This window comes from Numida meleagris, chromosome 1, assembly GCF_002078875.1.
Source record: "Numida meleagris isolate 19003 breed g44 Domestic line chromosome 1, NumMel1.0, whole genome shotgun sequence".
Lineage (NCBI taxonomy): Eukaryota > Metazoa > Chordata > Aves > Galliformes > Numididae > Numida > Numida meleagris.
The window spans coordinates 94,205,814-94,220,821 of NC_034409.1; the positions used below are offsets into that span (position 1 = coordinate 94,205,814).

Here is a 15,008-nt window from a genome sequence, read left to right on the forward strand (position 1 = left end):
CTTCTACTGAATTGTGATTATTTGATGTTTATTGGATTTTGTATAATTAGTTTCAATTTACAGATGTTTTTTTCTCTCTAAATATGCATGAAAAGCATATTATTTGTTAGGAGGTAAGACAGCCAGGATTTTATTTAATGGGGTACATTTGGAATTGTTCTTTTACAAATAAATGCTAGGAAAAAAAGTGGGTGTATTTAGAAACACAGAAATGACCTTCTTTTTTTTTCTCTAAAAGAAGTGGCCTACAAATTATCTCTTTACTTTTAAGTATGTGGCCAAAGGAAGGAACAGTCAAGTGTGTTCACATCACTTTGTAATGCTTATCTCTTCCTGTATACTCTTTAACCTCTCCTTGTTTTAGAGGAAGAGAAGTGTACATGAAAGAGTTTTGAGCAAGCCTTGTGGAGGGTTGTGTGTACGTCAAAAAAAATGTCAGTTTTGTGCTATTTAAGTATGAAAGAAAGCCTTCCAATTGAAAAGTTAGTTATCTCTCTTTACAGAGGAAACTTACAAAAGCAACTGATCTATTGCAGTTCTTCTGGTGCTGTGTTGAAGAGACAGCTCCAAACTGGGTGAATCTCTCTTTGAAAATACTGACCTCTCTGTTGACTAAATGACTCATATTAGGAGCCTGATCAGAGCTATCCTTCACCTTGTGGGCAAGTTAAGTTGATACTGGTCTTGCTTTATGACTTCAGAAAAAAAGATTTCTCAGAATGGCTAGATTTTCGTAGCTCCTACTGAAGACAGAGTAAGTGATTGTGAAGTGCATTTATTTGAGCCCTGTACCTATACTTGTCCTCGTTTGCAGAGTACTTTTGTAGTGCTTGTATCAAAAGGATCTCAAGCATTGCATGTAGAACACTAAACGTACATGATTAAGATCTATGACCATGTTGTTTCCTTGTTACCACTTCTAGTGATAAAAGTAATTGGTGCTTCGCTAATTGGAAGTATGTTTATCCAGCAAATGTATAATCTCTTTAAACAATCTGTTGATCAGTTACTCACAAATGCTATATACAGTGTTGTGTAGGTGTAGTTTTTTTTAGTGGGTGTCCATGTTTAAAAGATCCTGATGTTATCTGCATGCTGTTATTTACTTTGTAGCACTGCTTGTAGAATCTTAAAAAAGTGTTCTGTCCATGCAGTAAGTTGTTGGGTTTGCAGTGTCTCTTAAAGTAATGTTTGAAATGTATTTACTGTTTCTGCATCTTTCATGAGGTACACTTAGTAGCTGATACTCTATTGCATATATCAACTCAACTGTTCTGTAATTGTTAGATGAGTTTGTAAATGCTGACGTAGGTCATCTTCATATGGTTACAGCTACGGTCTTTCTTACAAGATCTTAATGTAAAATACAGTTATGAAAAGAAGGTTTTTTAAGAGTGCACCTATTTTGAGCATAACAGCACTTACAATTCTGTGCATGTAATCATATATGCATACATTTGCAGTTTTGAAATACTTAGATTATAATTTAATTTCTGTATGTTTACAGATTAAAATTGCATTTCCATTTACAAGATACAGAAAGTCATTTGGATTACTTGTTTTGTTACTTCTGGTGCTTGAAGTTTAACCAAAAAAACTTTTGAAATGTAGGAAATAGAAGTTTTGTACGTGCTTTAACTTCTAGCTGTCACTGGAAGAAGCAACCCCTGTCCACACCACCTAATAATGTTTTATAATGTGATAGGGAATTTAGCGTGCCACTTGCTTCCATCACCTCTTAGAGTAACAACTTCAATTAGATGATGTTTCTTCACCGTTCTGTGAATGCGTGGATTTAACTTAAGATTTAGGATAGTACTGCAGTTTTTCGTATCCATTCTCTCTTCATTCAGCTTATTTTAGAAGCAGTTCCAATGCTCATCTTTCAGATGAGAAATGAATTCTCTCTGTGGACTGTGTTATAAGCTGAACACATTCTGTAAGTACACTGTGCATGGAGTCTGCGGTTAAAAGAAAAGACATGTTGAGAGATCTCATATACCAAAAATTCAAAAAAATATAAAATATTAAAACATTTCTTATCAACTTAAGTATATGTGTATGTTAAGTACTTTAAAACCAACCAACAACAAGAACAAAAACAACTAAAAAGCTTTAGATGGGATAGCTACAGTGGAGGAGAGACTGAAATCCTCAGTAAATCCTAGTAGAGAGAAGAATGTTTTCCCTCTGCTTTGTCCTTTTCTGTTCATCACTTTTCCACTGGTGACTCGACTGAGGTGTGAGCATCATTTAATCCAAAGCATGCAGCTTTTTCTTTCACTGATGCATATCTCAGTCATGATAGCGTAACCAGTAAGGAATAATATTGAACAAGACCTAAATAACATGTATAATATCAGCAAACTGAATAAGGAAAAGGCTTACTTAATTCAATCTCTGCCTCTTGTGGCCTTCGTAAAATGCTTGAAGACTGTGGGTATCTACTCATGGCATTGTGGATTTGTTATATCCTCTCAATAATGTTTGGTGCTTTTGTTTTATTATTATTATCATTTTTCCAGCTTTATTGTGGATATTTCCTTGAAGCAGTCTCTGCACCACAAACTTCTAAAAATGCCTTAAAACCAAGATGATCCTCTGGCTGATACAGCGTTCTTAAACCTAGCCAACGAGTGCTTGAACCTTAATGGACTACATTATCTTTGATTACTTTACAGGGACTGTAACTTTCCCTAATCAAAAAGGTAGCCACTAGATGTTTCAAGAATTAAAGTGTCTCATACACTTTGTAGACTAGTAAGGCTATTTTAAGTTAAACAACATGTGAAAAATAGCTTTGTAATTTGATACTACATTTTCTGTGTAATTTAGATCTTAAGTGCCTCGTACGTGGAAACAATCTAAATTTGAGAAAACAGGAACTCAGCAAGAAGCTAAATTACAAGAGATGTAACTTCTACTTAGTTTGGGGATTTTTCTTTTGATAGTTAATTGTTTTCATCTTCATTTGAAATGTTACTCCCACAAAATTTCTGACGTTGAAGCTCACTGTGTATGTTCAAACTTAATTTGCAGTATCAGTATGGTAGCCCAAAAAGAGTGCATGATAAGATAATCAGATAATAGCCTGTAGTCATCCTTTACAGATTTACCCTGTTACAAGTCCATTTCCCTCCCTCTTCTTGACTTCCTGAACTCAGCCTTTTGATCTCTGGAGACTTACTTAAATTAGCTGCATGTTTTGTTTTTGAGGAATGTAACTGGTTTCCGATTACTACCTACCAGTGGCACATTCTCCAGTGGTGAAAGGTTCTAAAGAATTTCATAAAGGGCATGTCTTTGTCAAAATGAAACTGGGTAATTCTCTCTATAAATGTCAACTTTTACAGGTGAGAGCACAAAATGGAACTATTCTTGTTCCTCAGAGTAAGTGCTTGAGATGGCTTTGGCTACCGTGTAAACATTTGGGAAACAAGTGTCGTTTTTCACAGATAAGCAAAAGCAGTTTTGACAAAGTGGGAAGTTTGCATCAGCAAATGGGAAGGTGTCTGCAGCTGCTTCATGTGCTTGAATCTTTCAAGACTATCTGATGGATGGATGCATCTGATCAAGATCAAGTTCAGTTATTGACATGTTATAGCTTGTTTCAGTATTTAAATTTTCCTTTTATACTTTTATCCAGGTATTTCTCTTTGAGGAAAATGGTATTTCTGGATTTTACAAATATCTTTGCTCAGTAGTTCTGAAATATCCTTAACACAATGAGAAGTCATATTTCTTTGTGTATTGTTTTCAAAATGCCATAGTATGTTCTGTCTGTATGGTGTTAGTTTATGTTAGTGAAGGTGCTCTCCACCACATTGTACAACTTTGCTCTTTTAAGCTAAGCTAAATTAACAAATTTGCAGATTATGTTCTGTTGTCTCTTGCTGGTAAACAAATGACTCATGTATGTAGGCATTCAAGTTAGAAGATTAATCTCAATTTTAGGAGAACCTCATAAAGCTGTTTTTTTTTACAGTGCTTCTGCACTGTAATGTTCTATGTAAAATATGTTTCTTTGGGACAGTGATTCATCAAACTGATCCTTCAAAAGGTTTGAAGTATTTCTAAATTGAAAAGCAAGTGGTTATCAGCTGTCTAGCTAGCTTTTCTAAGAAGGTTAATGAAATTGTTTCATGGTTCTTTAGTATGAAAGAAAGACGTTTAAAAAGTTAGTTCTGGTTATTTTCTTTGTTTTCTCCTGAAGCCTCAGACAAAGGAAGGAGTATGTATAGAAATATATAAATAGAAAATTAGTGAAGCTATGCTGTTGCTTACCACAAGTCATGGCATTAAGAAGAACTGCTTGAGGCATAAAAGGTTTCACAGTAATACTGTTGTTAATGCTTATTAAAACATCAGTAGTAGAAACTGCGTTGAAACTGACTTCTACTTTGCAGCTGGAACGAGAAGTGAAAGCTTGGATTATTATAAGCCGCCTCCAAAGTACATTTTAACAAAAGATGTAATGACATTTAGGAGAAATGTCAATGCAACTTAGGTGAAAGTTGCACATCAGTGTGCTGCTCTTTGTACTGTAGTTATCCCTCCTTGAGGAAAGCAAGAACAATTATTAAACCTGCTTCATAAAAGTTCGGGTATATTACTTTCCTCTGCCATTACACTCACCTGAAGAAAATTGGGAAACTGGATGTTAATGTAATGTGCTAAAGTTCCCCATCTAGTTTTCAAATACGTGTGAAGCCTTATTTTTACTATTATTTTGTTTCCTTCACTAACTCCCTGCTAACTGTGGAACTGACGGCATTTGTTAGTGCCACTAGGAAATCCCACTAAATGTCACCTCTAGGGAAAGTAGCTTTACTAATTAGACTTGAGACTGAAAGAGAAAACATGGATGAAGAAAAAAATAACTTATTAAAAATTTCCTGTCATAATTCTAGATACTAGTGTGTATTTCTATGTAGTTTCTGTTTTTCTATGTTAAGCGTAGTGATGTTTTATCCATGAAATTTTGAGAAGGGAACAATGTACTTCTTTCATTAGAATGGTGTCACATATTGTGTTAGACCTAATAAGAACAGCAGATATTTTACAAATGTCCCATCTTTTAAAGGATTTCCCAGTTGTGTTTACTTGCACCTATAAAATGTAGATTGAATGATATGGAAATTTTGTCATTTTCAATCTCCCTTATAAAATAGACAGGTTTTATATTAATATGTTATATACTTGTTTCTACTCTGAACACATCCTTAAATTTGTAATATTTAACTAACATAAAAGGAGATGGGAAGAGTAGGTGCACAGAAATCCTATAGTGCAGCAAAGGGAAATGATTAAACATTATGACTGTTGTTATTCTTAGATTTACTTCTATTACAATCATTATGTTAATTCTAGCTAAGAGTTAGAAAAATTAGTCTTCTGTGATCTCCATACCTGTTCTACTCTGTGGTTGAAAGGTAAAATAGTGACATATTTTAAAAATTTCAGTTGAAATTAAATTCCAAACAGGAAAAAAATATTTCAGATAGGAAGTAGGAAGTTACAAACCTATAAATGGGTGCTGCTGTCCCTGCTATGTGCAGTGGCTTCCGTGCTAGAGTGCTGGCCGCCCTCCTGCATCTACTCCATCAGAGCTGCAGGTGCATTTGGAGCAATGTGGGGCTGCTTTGTCTAAGCCACACGTGCATGTTGGACAATGTGGGGCTGCTCTGTGGGAGCTGCAGGTGCATGTTGGGCAATGTGAGGCTGCCCGGGGACCCCAGGTAGGCAATGTCATCTTGGCTGCTGCCAACGTGGCCATGGCAAAGCATTGGCTGAGGTAATGCAGGGCAGCCCCAGGATCCTGCAGCTCTGATTCTTGTGGGGGCTGGGGTAATGCCTGCCACATTGAGCCAGGTGTAAAAGTGGGTGCCATGAAGGGCAGAGTGTTGTAAGCTGAAGGAGCTGAAGCGGCACCCAAGGTTTGACTGCTGCTCGGTGGCAGCGGGGAGGGGGCCAGAGGCTGGCACTCTTCCCTCCCTGGTGCAGCAGCAGGGTCTGGAGGAGTTGGAGCACTGCCTGCTTGGGCTTGGTCTTGGTCTTTGGCTTTCTTGGGTTGCTTGGGTGGTGGAGGCCCCATGGATGCCACTGTCTGTGTGCTCACTTGTGGGTCTGCTGGCAGCAGGCTCTTGTCTGGCCCAGCAGTTGTTCCCTCCATGGGTTGGGCATCTGGGCTGCTCCTCAGGGGGCCCTCGTTCAGCTCTTCCTGTGGGGTAGGGGCAGCCACAGCTCTTCTCTTTTGGGCAACTCTGTGCTTGCAGTGTTCCAGCAGCTCTGGGTGATCTTTCCTGAAGTGTGGGCTGTAGTAGCAAAGTAACTGAAAATGCAAAGGAGAAGAGTTGTGATCAGTTTGGGACTGAAAGACAGCAAGGTACCAAAACTTAAACTTGTACTTGCGAAAGACAAACATGGGTATTAAAATGTCTATTGGTCAGTTTAAATTTACAGCTTGGGTTGGCCAAAGCAAGATACATTGAAATAAATAGACTCATCATACCCTCATTTTATTTATCTTTCCATTCCCTGGGTTCAGACTCAGTGGATAAAACCCAAATGTATTTTACCCACATTTCTAGTCCTCAGCAATGCTACCACTAAAATTCCTGCAAACAGCCAGAGGAGGAAATTAGGATCAGAACATTTACTGTCATCCTCATCTCCTCTATTACCAAGGCTTATTTTATTGGGCCCTCCGTCTCTTCCACTAGAAAATTATGAGAGTTGGTTCGTGTGTGGAGCAACGAATGTACCTTCCTGTGAGCTGCAAACACCTCTTCCTCTGCCAGAAACTCGGGAAGCAAGGGAGATGTTTTGAAGTCATGCTGCCTTTTTGTGAATCTGTACACTTTAAGCTGGCGAATAAAGCTTTTCATGCTTTCTTTCCCAAAGACTCTCAAAGATCCATTCTTTTACAGTACTTCGATCTGAAACATTTCTTCATCAGTTACAATGCAGCTTCCATTCTGGCCCCACCAAATGTTCTTAAATTGGTGACTTTCAAGCAGTACCCAGAGTTTTGCAGGAAAAGTGAGGGCTGCAGAGATAGTAGTGTCTCTGTGTGTGCTCTCCTCCTAAGAAGCATGAGGTATGCATTTGATTTCCTCCTCATCAGGATGAGTTAGTACATCCTTTTCATCCATTTTTGATGCCCAAGCTGTTCCTTTATCCTGGCCCGGAAGATGAGAAGGAAAGCCTGGGGATGCAGCCGGACCCTCTGGATCAGAAACAGAAGTTCCTACTGCAGACAGCTCGCTTTCAACGTCTACTGTCTCAGTCTGACTGTGGTTTGTGCTCGCAGCCAGTTCTGCAGGGAGCTACCTTTTGCCCTGCCAGCTGGCAAGTGACATCCCACAGAAGTGTTGAGGGGTTCCAGTGGGAGAGGCCCAAATGTCACCGTGGTGCCCATGTGTCATGATGGTGACGTCACCATGCAGTGCCTATGGCCCGGCTGGTACAGCAGCCTGAGCAGGCGTTGCTGATCTGCCCTTGTTGGTGGTCCTGCACAGAGCCACAGGTATTTTCACTTGAGTCAAGGATCAAATGAAACTGTATCTGAAGGGGATCACTCCTCACCCAGACCTCGCTTCCCCTTCCCTAGGCGGTCCCCCAGATCGCTCCCTTCTGGACTCCTTGCTGTCCCCTGGGCTCTCCAGCTGGGAGGGGAAAGCAGTTTCCAAGCAGCGTTAACAGGAGAAAATAGCCATCTCTTCCCAGTCTGTCACAATTTCTTGCAAATGCTATTTTATTTCAATTGCACAGCTTCTGCAAGGGAGTGGCTGTGCGCACAGGTGATGCTCTGCCATGTCAGTGGTCTCCCAAAGGCTGCTCTGAAGGTCCGACTAGAAATAGACACTTAGGGCATTTTGCTGATCACGTAGACAGGAGATGTACAACCCATCTTTTCTTTTATTTGGTTCCCACATTTTTGTTTTATATTTTAGAAATTTAGAAGGCACTCCCACAAAATCAGTGATATTCTCAAAGCCATCTAAATTGCAGTCATCTCTTCAGGATCAGGTGCTTTATCTGTAAACAAAAGACTGGATCTGGAGATGGTGTCTGGATGCAGGACAGAATGAAATAAGGGATGTGTCTTACAAGAAGAAGAACTGGATATTCACAGTGTGCAGGTTAACGTATGCATTCAGGAATAAAGGAGGTACAGATTTTTAAAAAACACAGAAGTTGATAGTAATAAAAAAGAAAACAATTCTTGACTGAACTCTATAATTTAAGGAAAATCATAGATGTGTTATCTAAAATACATTGGGAATATCTAACTTTTGATGGTCTGAAGGTTATATAGTGTACGTATGTAAGTTTAGTGCTTTACAATTTTGGTTGTTTTGTGCAGATAATTGGAAGCCCTTATTGTTAGCCTTGTAGCTCTTTAGAAGCATGTGAAAGACAATTAACATCAATTATAAGCATCAATTAAAGGAGACATCCTTATTATATAAAGAATGAATTAGAGTTCTTAGCACTGCAGTCTGTTTCGGTCTCTGCTGCGAATTCTAAGTATTAAATGGTGTACCCCTTGATGGGTCTCAAGCCCATATGCTCCATGACCGTGAAAGACAGACCCTGAAGCAGGATTCAGAGGGACATCTATGGTGAAGTTTATTAAATGGATTGGGATCATTTTCTGTCATCTCAATTTTTTACAGTTAGCATACATTTTCTGTTCGAAGGTAATTTTCAAATGCACTTATCAATTAATAGATGTCTAGTATCCTCTCCAGCTTCTACTTTAAACTGAAGTTTTTATTCCCAGTGATGCACTGAGGTAACTAAATGAAGCAAAGATTATCTTTCTTTTTCTTATTGGTGTTTACATTTCCTAGATGATAATGTAGACAAAGTGTGAAGTCAAACAGATTGTTGTCTAGTAATACTTGTGCATTGGCGGTTTGGTTGCTTTTTTTTCCAGTCCTACATTATAAAGCATGTTTTCCTGAAGTATTGAAACACCTACTCCTGAGCTAAGTTTGAAGATGAATGTGCATTATGTTGGTACCTTTTAGTGCATGAACATAGAACTTTTGCCAAATACTTCATATGAATGAGTTGTTATTATTTGGAATCATCATTCTTCAGAAAAGAAAGGTATCAGCTGCATTTAAAACTGTGAAGAAATAATTTTTTACTGTCAGCACAGTTAAGCCTTTCTTAAAAACCATGCTGCTGACAGAGACGGATTTTCACTGTTGTGTCTACAAACTGTTTTGATGAGAACTGTCTGACTTGGATCCTGTATGTAAATTGATTTCAGCTGATTGCTTTGAATTTGAAAGAAATTTAATTTGAAAACTGCCCTGTTCTACTCCCTGTGGTAGTGGAGGCTTCTCTACGTCATCTGTTAAGCAGTGCATAGTCAGCATATGGCCGTTCCTTTTCTATTTAAACTGTTTTCTCCTGAGGAGGAGAAATTCCCTTCAGACCAGACAGACATCTGCTGACTCGCTCTTGCTAGCAAAGCAGCTGAAAAGATATCTTTCCTGTGATTAAAAGAAATACGTCTGGAGGTGCTTTTTTTTGTTTGATTAATCAAAGATTAAACACATGTGGACTTTCTAAATCCAGCTTCTTTGTGCTTCTATGCTATCAAAATTGATTGACAAGAGCTGTACACTAGATGTCTTGACTGAAATTTAGTGTCTTACCTATTTGTGCCACAATTCAATTCTAAAAGTTCATAACAAAGTGAAAAAAAAAGCTTTTAAAGAGCTTTTATGATATTAAAACTATAAAATGGTTTCACTTAATATTTCCACACTCTTCAAAAAATAAAGTCCTAGAGATATAGGAATTTACTATTTTATACACAGTTACCATTTTGGTTTCTCTACCCATTTCCAGATATAAGGGCATTCTTGGTTGCTTCTGTTTCTCAGTCGCTATTAGTAAAGGGCTTACTGATGTAAACCGCTGAAAGTCTTGTATTTAGCTGAATATCTTAACCTTATTTAACACTTATAGAGAGTGTATAGAAACTTAAAAGGCCTGCAGGTTTTTCTCCGATGTCAAAAAATGACTTTTTCTCCCACGGTTATGTACATAGAATACTTGGACTAAAGATGCCACAGCAATAAGATGGCAATAATTAAGCAGATTCCTTGAATAACATGCTGCTCTTAAAGTTTTCACCAGATGCTAGTAGGTCTCTCCCATAGACATCTTTATCTGAAGATAATTTGCTTGGCTCCAGTTTTTTATTAGTGGAATTAGTTCTTTGGTGTAGTTTGTAGTAAAGTTTTAAAACAGGAAAGGCTCCACTGATAACATGACTTTTCTAAGATACTTTATAAAACTGTCACGTCTTCTGGACTGCTCTTTCTGACCATTATGTTTTTGATTAATTAATCAGTTTTTCTTCAATATATTTGAAAACTTATCTATGTAACACTTTTATATAAACTTAAATTGAAATACAATGGAAAGGACCATCCTTTGATAAATACGTGACACAATATTTTGTGTCATGATACCATATTTTTGGCAAAATAATTCATATGATGGCAAAGTTTCCTAATAAAGTAAGATATAGTATAAAAATATTGTCAATAATTAATGAAACAGATAATTAAATAATCAAAACTGCCATTGTGGAATTTGCGTGTAAAATACGATTAAAAAAAAGTCTATACCTTTATTTATTAATAATGGACTGATCCAATTCATTGATGTTCATAAAAGATGGAGAGTAGACATTGCAAACTGCTTATTTTTAAAATGCTGAATGCTGTTATTTTTTAAAACTTGAAAGAGTTACAATATTTTCTAAGAATGAAGCAAATAATTATCTGTCTAATTTTAGTTAATATCCCTGTACAGAAAAAGAATCAATGCATATGCTTTGTTTCAGGAATTTCACTATTGCTTAGTGATATTTTATTTTTCAGATTGTCCAGAGAAGTCCATACTAATCTGTTTTACATGTATTTTTATCGAATTAAGTTTTTAAAGGATTTTATAAACAAATATGCCTGTACTTGGGTAGGAAGGAGGTTTTACTGTTTCTGTTCTGTAGATAGAAAAACTGAGTCAGGGAGAAAATGAACTATTGGTCTCAGAGGGTCACAAAGACATCTGTCAAATATAGAGAGAGCTGGGAACTCAGTGTTGTATTTCTTGCTCACAAGAATGCTCTTCATCAGTAGGCTTTAAGGACTATTTGAGATGTTTCATTGCTATTTTTAGTACTAATTGCAAATAACTTCCAGAGTCCTTTTGAAGTGTTCCACAATTATCCGTTTTGGATGGTGCTTGGGATATAAATTTAGTTCTCTAGCCTGTAATTTTCAGTTTTTCTTCCATGGATTTATTTCTGTAGACCCTGAATTGCTGATTCCTTATGGTTATAGGCCACCGGTTTTTGTTTTTTTTTCCTCCCAGCTGCTCATGGATCAGATGAATATATCAAGGTGATTGTTTTAACCCTCCGCTATCCAGAGAGGGAAAGCTGTAAAAGGGAGGTGTGAATAGTATGTAGCTGCTATAGAATGCACTAGATAACCCGATACAGAGATGCTTGTTTTTCTAACTTCAATTTAATGTATTCCTGCTGGATTGGGGCTACTCCTGCAGAAATAGATCAGTGTTGTTTTTAATTTCACCTGTGCACAGGGAAAACCTATAAGGGTCTAATGTCACCCTTTAGCTTTACTACATAGTGCATAGGAATTAGGGTGCATTATGCCCAGACCAGGAACATCCAGTGTAGCTCTCTGCTACTAGATTATGACCTTCACTAGGAGATATTGTTGGCCCTATACAGGAATGATGCTGGCTTCACTCTATTTTGGAGTACTGGCTCACTGTTGGTCTGCCATAATTATCTGCAATTTTGAGCAAAGCTATCTCTTAAAAGGCTGTGTGTTGGATCTGGAGCCTGCTAGTGGGAGTCACTGCAGCAGGAAGCTATCCTTCCTCGGGTTTAGCCCTGGAGCAGACCCTGTGAATGACCCAGCCTGCTTCCAGCTTGGCTCTGCCTGGTTTTGTTTTATCTGCTCTCTGGTTAGGAAACTGGGCAAGGTGGGACTCACTTCCTTTTCTTTCTTTCCTGCTCTCCTGTGAGCAAAGCAAATTGTTTAGCATAGTACAGGTTGAACAGTCTTGCTCCAGGCCATTGTGAAAGCCAAGTACACTGTCTTGAGGGACTGGATTCAACCTTCAGGCTGTCAATTAGTTTTCCCTCTTCTACAGGGAGAATCACAACTCATGCATATTTCTGCTCTATGTTACGAAATAGATGGAGAGCTTCAAAGTTAAGAGGATTGAAAATGGGAGCAGTAATTAGCAGCCACAGTCCCTGGGTTTGCTTTCTTGGTATGCTGTCATCATTTAAATATTTTGTTACTGGAAAGAAGAAAGTAAGTTTAATCTCCTCCTGACTTCAATTATGGAAAAAAAAAAACAACTTGATTTAAACCAGTATTTATAAGAGATTAAATGGGCATGAGGAGAGTCTGTCCGCAGAACAGCAGTATAAACTAATGGTGGAAAAACTGATTTACTTTTCTTTGAATTATCTGACTATGACTTATAGAAAGAATCAAGCAGTGAGCATTTTCTTTTTATCACACACAGAAAATGCAAAAACAATTAATATACATAGAGAGAGTTACTGAAGTAGAAGTATGAAGCTCAGAATGGATTTACTCAATAATTACCTTCAAGTTTCACAAGTTGTAACTAGTAAGACTAAACTCGATACAGACAGTAGTAAGAGAAAGGCCACTTTCCTTGTTTAAACTGAATGTCTTGGTAAGAATATTTTATTTCATTAAAGTGCTGCATTAGATGTCCAGAAACAAAAGACATATGTTCACAAGTTTAGCATTATAGGACCATATTCTGGAGTGGAGTGATGCTGAAAAGGATCCAGAGTCATGTCAGACAGTCAAACAAGATTTTTGCAAGTTATACTGGAAAATAGGAATAAGGATGTGAGGTAAAGGTGAACCATCAGTGTGATTGTTACTGGAATACTTAGTCTACGTGCATAGAAAGGTCACTGAAAATTTGAAGTGGATTCAGAGAAGTTGTTAATTCCAAATTTGAAAGGCTTGATGTGCGTGAGACTTCTACTCAACCAAGTACAATCTTATCTAAGCAAATGTAAAGAGGCAACTTGATCGAAGATTAAAGTTGTTTGTGCTATGAAGGTGTTACACGAAAGTAAATACAGAGATTCTGTCTCTCAAAAGCTATATATGTTCTTTATTAGCCTGACCACAGTTACAACATTGAAGGAAGTCCCAGCAGTTCTGTACCTGTGTATAACATAGTGCTAGTTCTGCTTCACGTTAACTTTCATATTGCTGTAAATGTAAGGCACCACTGAATTTTTCATTCATGTAATTTATTCCTCAGTTAAGATCACAGTAAAGAATGTTAGAGAAGGAGAAAGTAGATACGCAATTTGCTGTTTGGACTGTTTTTACCTTCTAAATAACATTTATGTTTTGAAAAAATGTATATTTTCTCATTTAAAACACAAAACAGTGAATCCAAGAGAAGAAGGAGCAGAAGAACTACAGTTGAAACTTCAGAAGCACTTGTCAGAAAAAAAATAATAGTTATTAATATACTTTTATCCCATAGGAAATTCAAACTCCTTGGGTTATATTTTAATGGAATGTGGAGACTTTCTTTTTAGTTGTTTTTTTCCCCACGTTTACTTGAAATATTGTTGAGCTGGTGATATGCAATATGGGTCAAGGCTCCATGCAGTACCTTTATTCTCACAATTAAAGAGGAGTGTGGAAAGTTGATGTCATGTACATCTGAAAACATTAAATATTCACCAGACTTAATTACTCTCTCTGCTTGAAATTAATTTTGATGGCATCTTGTAAATTCATAGACCACCACAAGAGCAAACAGTCAGAAGTAGCTTGTTACATGGTACAGTTGTGCTTAGCAGATTTCACATAGAAGCTCTTGTATTTTGATGCTTGCATGGTACAGAAAAAAATCAATCTTTATTCCTCAGCCACCTCTGCCTGTGGGCACTCAACTACATCCAATCTGTTAGTTGCACCTTTGAAGGAAAATGAAGCTCTCCTTGATCAGTGGCAGGTGGCAGGCCCTCAGTGCTCCATGCTTCCTCCCTTCACTCCTCTCACGGCCTGTTTTTGAGTGTTGTTTTCTCAGTCTCTTTCAAAGTATAACTGCCCTCCCGCCTGATGAACTTATTTCTTGTTTCTGTAGTTTTAGTCCTTAATGAGCTATCCTTTGTCCTTATACTGGGCAATCAATACAGATTGTCCAAATTGGACTTTGGTAGTGAGCTCATGTGGCCTCCTGAGATAGCTTCTCAGTGTCGGGAGGGTTGCTGGGGGAGCTCCTCTCAGGGCTTCTGGCAGAATCCTTACCCTCAGCAAGCCAAGAAAGCTATTGACAGTGGCTCTAAGCTATGTCAAATTTTATCAATCTATTAATTGTAAAGATTCACACACTTTCATAAACTGTGTTGAAGACCTCTCTGGAATTCAGTAAGTGCTTATTTCATGAAAGCAAGCAGATGATTTTTCATACTGTTATATGTTGTTTCTTACTGTTATGTGTTGCTGGTCGTAAGTTCAGTGTTGTATTGTGGATAGGACTCGAGTCACTGAAAGGTAAATTTAAAGTAATGATCTCTTTATTGCTGACCTTAATCATGTGAGTTTTTGTCATTCTCTTTAAATGGTTTGGAGAAATAAAAATTACTTCCCTGGAAGAGTATTACTTTTGGTTAAGATGATTTGCTGAGACATATGGCTTAGTGTGTCTAATACCTAGTGTTTTTTTTTTTTATCTGATTGTTTCCACTACAGATGTATTGGAGACTCTTGTGGTTGATGAGTAGAAAGCATATCTGAAATATGTATGTAGAGTAGCAATAAATAACCACAACTTCTCTCCAGATCAACTTATTCCATAACTGTAGCAGTGTGTCTGTCTTTGGAATGCACTGCACTGCTTTTTTTAATTGCAAATGGAAACAA

General features: G+C 37.5%; 1 protein-coding gene and 1 long non-coding RNA gene across 10 annotated transcripts in view; one reads left to right on the forward strand and one right to left on the reverse strand.

The window, feature by feature from the left end:
• Positions 1-15,008, forward strand: part of ROBO1 (roundabout guidance receptor 1) — a 715,672-nt gene that overhangs the window by 447,409 nt on the left and 253,255 nt on the right. Inside the window, exon 1 of one of the 9 annotated variants that reach the window (XM_021403111.1) lies at positions 7,509-7,528. The exons of the other annotated variants lie outside the window; for them this stretch is intronic. The gene's annotated coding sequence lies outside the window, so the exon portion shown is untranslated. Of the gene's footprint in view, positions 1-7,508; positions 7,529-15,008 lie in introns of those variants that run through there. 9 annotated transcript variants of the gene reach the window in all.
• On the reverse strand, positions 565-7,413 carry LOC110401725. The gene is made up of 3 exons (XR_002440559.1): positions 5,524-7,413; positions 4,285-4,406; positions 565-1,961 (listed from the first exon to the last, which is right to left on the reverse strand). It is a non-coding gene; the product is annotated as an uncharacterized LOC110401725 (long non-coding RNA).